Source organism: Eulemur rufifrons, chromosome 2 (assembly GCF_041146395.1).
Source record: "Eulemur rufifrons isolate Redbay chromosome 2, OSU_ERuf_1, whole genome shotgun sequence".
Classification (NCBI taxonomy): Eukaryota; Metazoa; Chordata; class Mammalia; order Primates; family Lemuridae; genus Eulemur; species Eulemur rufifrons.
Window position 1 is genome coordinate 30,299,085 of NC_090984.1, and position 13,350 is coordinate 30,312,434.

Sequence of the window (13,350 nt, forward strand, 5' to 3'; positions counted from 1 at the left end):
TGGGGGCTCCCACGTACATGTAAAAATCTGTGTGCTTTTCTCCTGTTCATCTGTCTTATGCCAATTGAATTCTCAGGCCCAGGTGGAGGCCCTAAGGGGGCAGAAGTAAAGCTTTGCCTCTTCTACAGGTCAAAGCATCTTTTATCTCTACTTCTTCTCCCCCACATCACCTCCTCCTGCTCCAGGATCCAGTCCAGAGGACCCCAAAGGCAAATCACCAAATGTCTGAGAGCAAAAATTTAAAGCAATGTGAAGAATTCTTGGGGCTGAAAGTCAGCAGGGGCGGGAATCCCAGATCCAGCCCCTTTCACTTTGGGACCTGCACCATCTGCCCATTCATTTCCCTTGTGTTTAAATGGATCCTTTTGCACTGGCCATCAGTCTGGAGGGAAACAACCCAAGAGGGAGACAATGGGCAGGAGTCATTGTCCAAGGAGAGACAAGCAAGCCGAGCCTGCATATTGAGATAAAAACAGTCCAGGATGCTTTGGGGCCACTGATGGTAAAGAGCACATAGAAGCCTGGATGGGTGGCTCACGCCTGTAATCCCAGCACTTTGGGAGGCTGAGGCAGGAAGATCGCTTGAGGCTAGGAATTTGAGACCAGCCTGGTCAATATAGTAAGACCCTGTGTCTATGAAAATAATTAAAAAATTACCTAGGCGTGGTGGTGTGTGCCTGTAGTCCTTGCTACTTGGGAGGCTGAGGTGGGAGGATCGCTTGAGCCTAGGGGTTCAAGGTTACAGTGAGCTATGATTGCCCCACTGCACTCCAGCCGACTCACCCTGTCTCTAAAAAAAAAAAAAAAAAAAAGAGATAAAAATAAATAAATAAATAAATAAAAATTAAAAAAAGAGAGCACACAGAGTGGATTTCCACATGGAACACATAGGAGGATGAAAGTCAGGGGTGAAGGTGGCCCTATTGGTAAATTCTCTGAGGTTTCAAATCATATCCCAGTCCATGTGTTAATAGTTGTTGTTGGATGAGCCAAAGGGACAAACAGAAAATTATAAAGCTCATTAAATATCATTCAATGAATAAATAAACATACCATGTTATAGATACTAATACTCAATACCATAAGAGTTTTCATTTTCCCTTAATTGCTCTATAGATAGTACAATTCCAATAAAAATCCCAATTATTTATTAAAAAATTTTTTTTAGAGATGAGGTCTTGCTATGTTGCCCAGGAGTGCAGTGGCTATTCACAGGCATAATCCTAGTGCATTGCAGCCTCAAACCCCTGACCTCAAGTGATCCTCTGCCTCAGTCACCCAAGTAGCTGGGACTATAGCCCTGTGCCACTGCCATCGGCTCCAACAGTCTTTCTTTTTTTGACAAGCTAATTCTAAATTTTTATGAAAGAGCAAAGGGCCAAAAAGAGCTAACTCATTTCTAAAAAGAAAAATAAATTGGAAGTACCCAACATGCAGATGTGAAGATTCACTATAAACCTACAGCAATTAGGATGCACGGTACTGGCTTGGCGGTAGTCAGGTCTGTGTAAGAATGGTGAGGCCAGGCACAGACGCATAAATATGTCAAAGCAGCCCAGGGTTAAAAGGACAAATCATCCCACAAATGGTCCTGAACGAAGACCATTTGAAAAAAATAAAGATGGATCCCTTTCTCACACTATACATAAAAAAATTAGCTCCAGAAAGTTCAAGTACCTAAGTTAAAGTGAGAAGCAAAACTTTAAAACTTTTCAAAGAAAACATGGCCAACAACCTTTAAAAGATGCTTAATCTTTCAGGAATCAGGAAACAAAAATTTGAGTACTATAAAATACCATTTCACACTCACTAGTTAGGCAAGGAAAAAAAAAAGTCTGACAATATCAAGTCAACTTCTTTAGAAAACAATTTGGCATTATTGGATAATGGAAACTATGCATGTCCAACAAGTCTATTCTCAGTATATACCCTAGAAAAATTGGTGCACATGTGCCTCCAGAAATGTATACCAGAATGTTCATATCAGCAATGTCTGGAATAGTAAAAAAGTGCAAACTGGAATATAGTGCAATGCAAATGGGTAAGAGTGCTATAAAGCAACAACATAGTGGAATCTTATAAACTGAAATAAAAATTGTCCAAATTAGAGCTGAGATAACTTTTTTGTATGATGTAATTCAATCTTCTATTGGAAAAAAGAATGCTCCATCAATTATATGATAAAATTTAATAGGATTAAGACTTGTTCTGGGAAACCATACATTTACCCATATGATTATATTCACCCAGAGGATCACTTTAGTTAAAATCATTTTTAGTTAAGATGATTGGTTAGTGACTTCTAACCATTCATTTACTGTGTATCTAATCCAACAATAACTATGTAGCCAGTATTTTTTCCTATAAAATGTCCTAACCAAGAAGTGAATTATTGAATTGGTCTCTAGAGGTCTTTTCCCTTGCAGTAAATTGAAATAAAACATTGATACATATTCTTTACTATATTGCTTGACAAGTTGCTTTAAACAAAATAGAATGTTGAGTGAAAAAAGCAGGAAGAAAGTAACATAGAGTATGACTGCATTTTTGCCAATGAGAGAAATTAGATTCGTTGGTTTACGAATGCAACATAAAGAGAAAAGGAAAGTGAGAAAATGATTACCACCAAAGTCACATTAGTGTCTGGCCCTAATGGGCCAGAGAAGGGATTGCAGCCAGGAAGGGGCAGGGATGTGTGTGCTGACGATGTCCTAGAGTCAGTCTGGTTACCCACAAGGCCTTTGGTAACGGCACTGCATATTCAGAACCTTTTATCTGCAGAAAAGTTAAAAACTTTCTCCAAAATAAATAGCATAAAAGCTAAAGATTCATACAAAGCGAAGAAAATAAACTGGAACAGAGCAGTGACTCCAACAAATAATGACTCCTAGAAAGGAAAGAGCTAATAAGAAAAGTGCATTGCTTCTTATTAAATGAGGTCTTAGCTCAGCGTGGTAGCGTGTGCCTGTAGTCCTATCCCAGCTACTAGGGAAGCTGAGGCAGGAGGATCACTTGAGCTCAGGAATTGAAGGCTGCAGTGAGCTATAATCACACCATTGCACTCCACACTGGGCCACAGAACATGACCCCATCTCTAAATAAACAAATCCTATCAAAGCAACAACTTCAGTATGAACAAAAATAAAACATCTCAATAATTATCTATATTAACTACATATACAAATGATAGCATTTTGAATTAAATAAAATACATTATTAAAGTCAATTTCACCAGTTTCCTTTTATTTATTTAATGTGGCGTCTACAAAGTTAAAATTTCCATCTTTGTACTTGACAGTGCTGCAATGAAAACCAGCCGACTACAACTATAGGCAGCAAAAAAAAAAAAAAAAAAAGCATGAATCTTCAGAATAGCTACGAACAAAAGACCCAAAGACACGCCTGCTGCACATTAACCACATTTACATAAAAACCAAGAATAGAGAAACATAACCACATTTACATAAAAACCAAAAATAGAGAAACATAACCACATTTACATAAAAACCAAGAATAGAGAAACATAAACATAATTGGTATAACTCAGAACACTAGAAAATTAAACCTAACCACACAGCTTAGAAAACAGTCCATGATGTAATAAACCTAGCCTCCAAATACCACCCAAAAACAACAATAAGTGAACACTAAAAAATGAAAAAAAAACACTCACATCAAAACAACACAACAAACCATCACTCACTCCAATCATTGCATATCTCTTTTTTAACCATTATATGTAGCCTTGCCAGAACAAGGCCTCAAAAAATTGGTATAAAACTCAGAATTGTTCCTCTCCACGGAAATCTTTAGTAAAAGGCGAAAGATTTATACGATCTGAAGAGAAACCAGAGTATGCTCTCTCGCTGCTGCCACTCATCTCTCGGGTAACAGCAACTCCCTGTACACTGATGGTGCCTATGCATCCCAAGACTTACTGCCATGGAAGTTTATACAAAAAAATGCTGCAAATAAAATTTCTCATCCTTAGGAAAGGTGAGTAATATAGAAATTTGTTTTTCCATGAAAACTATTGTACTGTTTGCAGTGTGTTATGGGTATGCAAATTAACCTGACTCATCATCCTTTGGACTCCGGAAATGCCTTAGTATTCACTGTGCTCTTAGGGCTACCTTTAGGGGGCGAAGTGGAGGCCTTGCTGCCTGGGATTTAAACTCCGTCCTGGTTACTCAGATTCTGATTTTATCTTTTTGTACATTGGGACTTTGAGTATGATTTAAGTAAAGGAGGTTTCCAATAGTTGGGGCAGGGAGGGACGTTAAATGGCAAAGGAATGGTTAACACAAATTCCGGATAGTGGCACTGTGGAGTGAAGGGTGTGACTGGGGAAAAGGGCCCACAGAGGGTTTCAAAGGTGTTGGCGATACTTAAACTGGAAGGGACACATCAGGGTTTTACTTTATTACTTTTCTTTGAACTATGCATACAGAATATATGTTGTGTGTAAGATACACTTAAAACTTTTAAAGGTGTTTTTAAAAAGACCAGTGGGATGGAAAGCCACCGCTCTAAAAATAATATTATAATAAGGGCAGGGATGATTCTCTGAACACCCTTGTGCCCTCTCACCTTTTGCTAAGATTGCTTCTTTGGAGAGTGTTTCTTTGCTTCTGGGTTTTAGAGGAAATTCACCTTCTGGTCTGTGCTCTGCTGCACCTGGGCAGTGGTCACTAAGGAGGGAGTGAGAGTAAGGAATGAGTGTAAGGATGGTGTTGGAGTTTCAGCTATTCCAGACTCCAGAGAAAGTCGTGGAGCCTCAAGGACTTCTGGACCCAAAGTGTGGTTGGTCCCTCCACTGTGTGGCCACACTCTCATTTCTATGCAGCTAAAGAGTTACTTAAGACATTTTAATGAACATTCATATTTAATTAAAAATGTACTTAACTTCAAAAGGAAAATTTTGGGGGGATTTGAATCAAATTTTTATTATAGCATAATATATAATATATATTCATGAATATTGTATTGTAAACCTTCCCCTTTATTGGTGTCTACTTTATGTCTTTCAATATAGCTTCATAGGCTGGGTGCCATGGCCCAAAGCCTCCTGGGCTCAAGCGATCTTCCTGCCTCAGCCTCCCGAAGTGCTGGAATTATAGGTGTGAGCCACTGTGCCTGGCCAATTATGTATTTTTTTTAATGGACTTTATTTTTTAGAAAAATTCTAAACTTACAGAAAAATTGTAAAGATAATGCAGAGCTCCCATATACCCCACACCCAGGTGCCCCTATTATTAACATCTTAGTAGTAGTATGATACATTTATTACAGTTAATGTATCAGTAGTTTATTGAGATTTCCTTAGTTTTTACCTAATGTCCTTTATCTGTTCCAGAATCCCGCCCAGGACACATTGTATTTAGTTTTCGTGTCTCCTTAGGCTCCTCTGGGCTGCGACAGTTTCTCAGGCTTACCTTGTTTCGATGACCTTGATAGTTTTGAAGAATACTGGCCAGGTACTTTGTAGAATGCCTGTCTGTTGGAATTTGACGTTTTTCTCCTTCTTAGACTGCGGTGATTGTTTTTGAGGAATACCACAGAGGTAAATTGCCATTTTCATCCCCTCATCAAGGGTGCACACGTCAGCATGACTTACCACTGCTGACGACGACATTGCTCACGTGCCTCAGCTAGTGCTTGTCAGCTTTCTCCACTGTGATGTTACCTTTTTCCCTCCCTTCCATCCTCTAGTCTTTGGAAAGACATCAGTGTTCACAGTCCACTTAAGGAATGGGGCAATGGTGTATTTTTAAAAATATTATTGCATTCAATTTGTTAATGTTTAATTTATGATGTCTCCCTCTGTATTTATATGTAATGCTGGCCTATACTTTTATTTCTCAGATTATCCTTTTAAAGTTTTGAAGCCCATGCTATACCTTGACTTCAAAATATAAAATAAGTTGGGGAGTGTGCTTTTGTTTCTCTAATCTCTAGAACAAATAGTATAATTTGGGGGTTATCTGTTCTTTAAATGGTTAGTAGAACTAACCTATAAAACCATTGACATATTCTATTTATCTTGTGTGTATTTTCCTTTGGAAAGGGGAGTAGGTGGCTAGATTTTTAGCAAGCAGATTTCTTAAGTGGTGCTATGGTCTGAATGTGTCCCCCAAAATTCATGTGTTGAAACTTCATCCCCAATGCGACAGTATTAAGTGGTGGGGCCTTTGGGAGGTGATTAAGTTATGAGGGCAGAGCCTTCCTGGATGGGATTAGGGCCTTTATAAAAAGGCTTGAGAGAGTGGGTGCAGCTGGTCTGCTCTTCTGCACAACATTCGTCCCTTTTTGCCTTCTGCCTCTGCCTTGTGGCAGGAAGGGCCTCACCAGACACCAAACCTGCCACTGCCTTGACTGTGGACTTCTCAGCCACCAGGACTGTGAAAAATAAATTTCTATTGTTTATAAATTACCCAGTCTGTGGTATTTTGTTATAGCAGCACAAACAGACTAAGGCAAATGGTTATAGATGCATTTATGTTTTCTAGATCTTCTTGTTCCAAGTTGGTAAATTATACTTTTCTAAAAATTTAAATTTACTTTAAAATTTTAAACATATTGGCCCCAAATTTTGTTTATGATATTCATTATTTTTACATTTCTACCCTGCTTGTGTTCTCATGTTCCCTCTTTATCACTAATACTGCTTTTTCTTTTTTTTAAGCCAGTCAAATTTAGCAGTGACTAATATTGCTTTTTCTTGATCAATCTTATCTATTGTATTAATCTTTTCTAAGAACCAGCCCTTTTGTATTCTGTTGTATTGTGTTTCTTTTTTTCTCATTGTCTGATCTTGTTTTTATTATTTCATTCCTTCTATTTTCTTTTCTTTTTTTTTTTTTTTTTTTGAGACAGAGTGTCGCTTTGTTGCCCGGGCTAGAGTGAGTGCCGTGGCGTCAGCCTAGCTCACAGCAACCTCAAACTCCTGGGCTTAAGCGATCCTCCTGCCTCAGCCTCCCGAGTAGCTGGGACTACAGGCATGCGCCACCATGCCCGGCTAATTTTTTCTATGTATATTTTAGTTGTCCATATAATTTCTTTCTATTTTTAGTAGAGACGGGGTCTCGCTCTTGCTCAGGCTGGTCTCGAACTCCTGACCTTGAGCGATCCACCCGCCTCGGCCTCCCAGAGTGCTAGGATTACAGGCTCAGTGAGCCACCGCGCCCGGCCCTCTTTTGTCCTTGAACTTACATTTTCTTTCTACTTGCTCCACAGAATTTTGTCTGTATATATAATATATGCTTGGAAGTCTATTTTAAAATGTTCCCCAGCCTGCATTTTAAAATTTTCTCTTCAGCTTTTTTTTACATTTCATTTTTTCACTATGAGTATATATAAATAAAATTTACCATTTTAACCATTTTTAAGTATGCAGTTCAGTGGCATATTTAATATTCACACTGTTGTGCAACCATCACTACCATCCGATTCTAGAACTTTTTCATCATCCCAAACTGAAACTCTATATCCATTAAATAATAACTCTCCATTTCTCCTCCCCCAGCCCCTGGTGACCACCATTCTATTTTCTGTCCTTTTGTCTCTGGTTTATCTCACTTAGCATAATGTCTTCAAGGTTCATCCATGTCGTAGCATGCATCAGAATTTTATTCTGGTGTTTTTTTTTAATTTTTGTTTGTTTGTTTGTAAAGATGGGGTCTCACTATGTTGCCTAGGCTAGTCTTGAACTTCTGTCCTCAAGCAAAGCTCTCAGCCTCCCAAAGCCCTGGGATTACAGGCATGAGCCACCACACCTAGCTTTATTCCTTTTTATGGATGAATAATATTCTATGACATGGATATATCACATTTTGTTTATCCATTTGTCTGCTGATGGACACCTGGGTTGTTCCCACATTTTGGCTATTGCAAATAATATCTCCATGCAATTATTTTAAAATTTAATTTAACTTTTCAAATTAACAGTAAAATTGACTTTTTCAGGTGTGCAGATCTATGATTTCTAACACATATATAGACTGCATAACCACCAACATAATCAGGATCCAAAATAGTTTCCTCACCCCCCCAAAATTTCCTTATGCTGTCCCTGTGTAGTTGTACCTTCCTTCCACTTGTAATCCTTTACAACTAGGGATCTGTCCTCCATCAGAAGTTTTGCCTTTTTTAAGAGACGTGGTCTCACTATATTGTCCAGCCTAGCCTGGAACTCCTGGGCTCAGCCTCTTGAGTAGCTGAGACTACACAGGTGTGCACCACCACACATGGCTTCTATCTTGGATTCCATCTTGAAATGGCAGGCAACTGCAGCTGCAGACCTCAATCTACAGTACGTATCAAGCAATTCAGCTTCTTCTCATAATGTCATGATTTTCTCTGCTGCTTGGGAGCACATCCAGCATCACTAGTGGCACTTCATATAAGTCCCATAGTGTTATTCAAGGTCTGCAGTATTGCCCTAAACAAGATGAAATATATGTAAGAATCATAAGAGATCACTTTTTACTAGGATATGCAATTTACTGGAGAGAGAGGAACTGCTTACGTGGAGATAATTAGCACCACATGGCATTTTAAGTGGATACTTGCAACACTTGAGCTCACATAGCAACAGGAGGTGGCTCATCATAGCAACAGGAGGTAGCTATCAAATTATTACAGTAGTACAGTATGTACTCCAGTTAATTTTATGCAGTCATGATTTAGTACTACATCTTTATGTTTATTTACTTTTTTTTTTTTTGAGACAGAGTCTCATTTTGTTGCCCAGGCTAGAGTGAGTGCCGTGGCGTCAGCCTAGCTCACAGCAACCTCAAACTCCTGAGCTCAAGGGATCCTCCTGTCTCAGCCTCCCGAGTAGTTGGGACTACAGGCATGCACCACCATGCCCGGCTAATTTTTTCTATATATACTTTTAGCTGTCCATATAATTTCTTTCTATTTTTAGTAGAGATGGGGTCTCGCTCTTGCTCAGGCTGGTCTTGAACTCCTGAGCTCAAACGATCCGCCCACCTCGGCCTCCCAGAGTGCTAGGATTACAGGCGTGAGCCACCGAGCCTGGCCCTGTTTACATTTTTCTTGACTGCAAATGGTGCCATGTATGGTAAGTGCATGCATCAGTTTAGACAAATTTTAACTTTTTATAATACATTTTTGTGTATTTTATGGTAGTAAATGATAACATGGACTAGTGTGTGTGTGTATATATTATGCATTCATGACATACCTTTTTATTCTTTTTTTTAATATTTCTAAGCTATGTGGTTTGTTTTTTCTTTTTTTTTTATTTATTTCATCTTATTATGGGGAATACAGAATTGTTTTTTCAAATTGTTGTATATCTCCCCAAAATTTCCCAATATATTTATTGGAAAAAATCTACCTATAAGTGGATCCTTGCAATTCAAGCCCGTGTTCAAGAGTCAACTATAAATCCAACTGTATCAATGATAACATTAAATGTAAATGGATTAAATAATCCAACCAAAATGCAGAGATTGTCAGATTTTATTTAAAAACAAAAACAGCCAGTTATGGTGACTCATGCCTATAATCCTAGCACTCTGGGAGGCTGAGGTGGGAGGACTGCTTGAGGTCAGGAATTTGAGGTTGCAGTGAGCTATGATGATGTTACCACACTCTAGCCCAGGTGACAGAGAGAAATCCTGTCTCAAAATAAATAAATAAAACAAACCAACAAGCTGGTTTGTTACAAACTCACACCTGTAATCTCAGCAATTTGGGATGCTGAGTGGGGAGGATCACTTGAGGCCAGGAATTCAAGACCAGCCTGAGCAGTGAGACCCCATCTCTACAAAAAAATTTTTTAAAAATTGTCTGGGTGTAGTGGCACGTACCTGTAGTCCTAGCTACTTGGGAGGCTGAGGTGTCTAATCCCTTGAGCCCAGGAGATTAGGGTTGCAATGAGCTATGATTGCACAACTGTACTCCAGCCTGGGCAATATAGCAAGACCCTGTCTCAAACAACAGCAACAACAACAACAACAAACAAAAACCCAAAATCTATCTGTATGCTGTCTAGAGGAGACATACTAGATTCAAAGACACAAATACATTGAACATAAAAGAATGGAAAAGAAGGCCAGGTGCAGTGGCTCACACCTGTAATCCTAGCACTTTGGGAGGCCAAGGCATAAGGATGGCTTGAGGCCAGGAGTTTGAGAGCAACCTGAGCAAGAGCAAGACCCTGTCTCTATAAAAAATAGAAAAATTAGGCAGGTATTGTGGCGCATACCTCTAGTCCCAGCTACTTGGGAGGCTGAGGCAGGAGGGTTGCTTGAGCCCTGAAGTTCATGATTGCAATGAGCTATGATGGTCACTGCACTGGGTGACAGAGCAAGACCCTGTCTCAAAAAAATAAATAAATAAAACAAAAAAGAACAGAAAAGATATATCATGCAAAAGCAACCACAGAAAGCTGAAATGGCTATACTAATGATCAGACAAAATAGACCTCAAACAAAAAATATTACTAGTGATAAAGACGGACATTTTATAATTTTTAAAGGGTCAATCCATTAGGAAGACATAACAATGATAAACATATATGCGCTAAATAAGAGAGCACCAAAATACATAAAGCAAAAACTGACACAAATAAATGGAGAAACAGACAATTCAACAATGATAGTTGGAGACTATTCAGGGTTCTCCAGAGAAACAGAATCGACAGGATATCGACATGTATATAGATATACAGAACTAAATGTATTGTGAGGGATTGGCTCACATGATTATGAAAGCTGAGAAGTCTCATGATCTGCTGTCTCCATGCTGGAAGTCCAGGAAAGATGGTGATGTTGTTCCAGTCCAAACCTGAAGGCCTGAGAACCAAGGGAGCCAATGGTGCAAATCCTGATCTCAGTCCAAAGGCTGGAGAACCAAGAGTGCTGATGTCTGAGGGCAAAAGAAGATGGATGTCCCAGCTCAAGAAGAGAGAGTGAATTTGTCCTTCCTCCACCTTTTTGTTCTGTTCAGGCCCTCAATGGAGTGCATGATGCTCACCCACATTGGGGAGGGTGGATCTTCTTTACTCAGCCTATTGATTGAAATCTTAATGTCTTCCAGAAACACTCTCACAGACACACCCAGAAATAATGTTGTACCAGCTATCTGGTATCTCTTAGCCCTGTCAAGTTGACACATAAAGGTAACCATCACAGAGACTTCAATACCCCACTTTCAGTAATGAATAAAGGAACTAAACAGAAGATCAACAAGGAACTATAAGAGTTGAAGATAATATTAACCAACCAGACTTAGCAGGCTCGAAACACTTGATACAACAACAGTAGGATAGACATTCACATGGCACATTCTCCAGGATAGGCCTATGCTCGGCCATAAACAAACCTCAATGAATGTAAAAGGACAGAAGTAATACAAAGTATGTTCTTGAACCAGTATGAAATAAAATTAGAAATCAATAAAAAAGAAATTTGAAAAATTCACAAACAGGTAGAAATTAACACACTCCTAAGTAACCAACAGCTCAAAAAATAAATCAAAAGGGAAATAAGAAAATACTTTGAGAATAATGAAAATGAAGACACAGCATACTAAAACTTACGGGATACAGATAAAGCAGTGTTTACAGGGAAATTTATAGGCATAAATGCTTCTAGTGAGAAGGAAGAAAGATCTCAAAACAATTAACTACCTTTTCACCTTAATACACTGGAAAGGCCAGGTGTGGTGGCTCATCCCTATAATCCCTGCAGTTTGGGAGGCTGAGGCAAGAGGATTGCTTAAGCCCAAGCATTCAAGGCTGCAGTGAGCTAAGATTGGGCCAGCCTTTGCACTCTGGCCTGGGTGACAGAGTTAGACCCCATCTCTAAAAAAAAAAAACCACAAAAACAAAACACTGGAAAAACAAAGAGAAAACTAAACCTAAAGTAAGCAGAGGGAAGGAAATAATAAATATTAGAGCAGAACTTAATGAAATAGAGAACAGAAAAATAAGAGAGAAAATCAATGTAACCCAAAGCTAGTTCTTTGAAAAGATCAACAAAATCAACAAACTTTTGGCTAGACTAACCAAGAAAAAAGACAGGAGACTCAACTACCTGGAATCAGAAATGAAAGAAAGACATTACTACTTAATTTATAGAAATAAAAGGATTACAATGGAATACTATAAACAACTGTATGTCAATAAATTAGATAACTTAGGTGAAATAGATAAATTCCTACAAAAACTCTAGCTACCAAAACTGCCTCCAGAAGAATAGTAAATCTGAATAGACTTCTAACAAATGAAGAGACTGAGTTAGTAATCAAAAAACTACCCACAAAGAAAAGCCCAGGCTCACCTGGATTCAGCATTAAATTCTACCAAATATTTAGAGAATTAATACCAATTCTTCACAAACTCTTCCAAAAAATAAAAGAGGAGTGAACACTTCCCAACTAATATTATGAGGCCCATATTACCCTGATACCAAAACCAGACAAATACATCACAAAAAAACTACAGACCAATACTTTTACAAATATGGGTGCAAAAATCCTAGCAAACAACATCTAGCAATATATAAAAACAATCACATATCATGATTAAGTGGAATTTATTTTAGTAATGAAAGGTATCAAAAACAAAAATTACAATAAATTTAAAGATCTCAATTGGCTTTATCTGTGATTCTAGAATTGGGCAACACTTTATTCCATAAAATAGAATAAGTGTTCATATGAATTGAGCAGAAGGGATTGGCTTTACATACAGAGAAGGGATAAGGAAAGCAGAAGCGAAAAACAGAGCACATGGCATGATTTGTTTCAAAGTTACTTTTGCTGGGAGGAAGATAAAACAATTTAAAAAACCTAATTGGTTAACATCAGATTATTTCAGGATATGTTTTTTATGTAAGGATTAAAGCAGAGGGAACCTCATTATCATGCCAATTGAAGATTTAAACTGGCCTGTTAAATTAGCCCAGCTTGGTGGCAGGTACTTGTAGTTCCAGCTACTTGGGAGGCTGAGGCAGGAGGATCACTTGAGCCCAGGAGTTGGAGACTGCTGTGAGTTATGATGATGCCACTGCACTCTAGCCAGGGTAACAGAGTCTCTGTCTCAAAAAAATTTTTTTCAATTAAAAAAATAAAAATAATGTTAAAAAAATAATAAACTCACCTGTTTTGGGAATTTGGTTGTTATATCTTTCTCCTGATTCCTTCCAAGTTTGGACATGGTGACCTGAAACTTTAGAATGGGTGACTCTGTTTTGGTTTTTAGCCTGGTCTATTGGGACCTAGTGCAGAAGCTTAGCTGAAAACAATGGCCTCCTATGATTTTTATTCAACAAAGTTTGGTTTAACAATCTGAAAATCAATTAGTATCAAAACCAA

At 38.4% G+C, this 13,350-nt stretch overlaps 1 non-coding gene across 1 annotated transcript; it reads right to left on the reverse strand.

Moving 5' to 3' along the window:
- Nucleotides 1-3,741: 3,741 nt before the first annotated feature.
- LOC138380974 (U5 spliceosomal RNA) lies at nucleotides 3,742-3,857 on the reverse strand. The gene has a single exon (XR_011232933.1). It is a non-coding gene; the product is annotated as a U5 spliceosomal RNA (small nuclear RNA).
- Nucleotides 3,858-13,350: the final 9,493 nt, after the last annotated feature.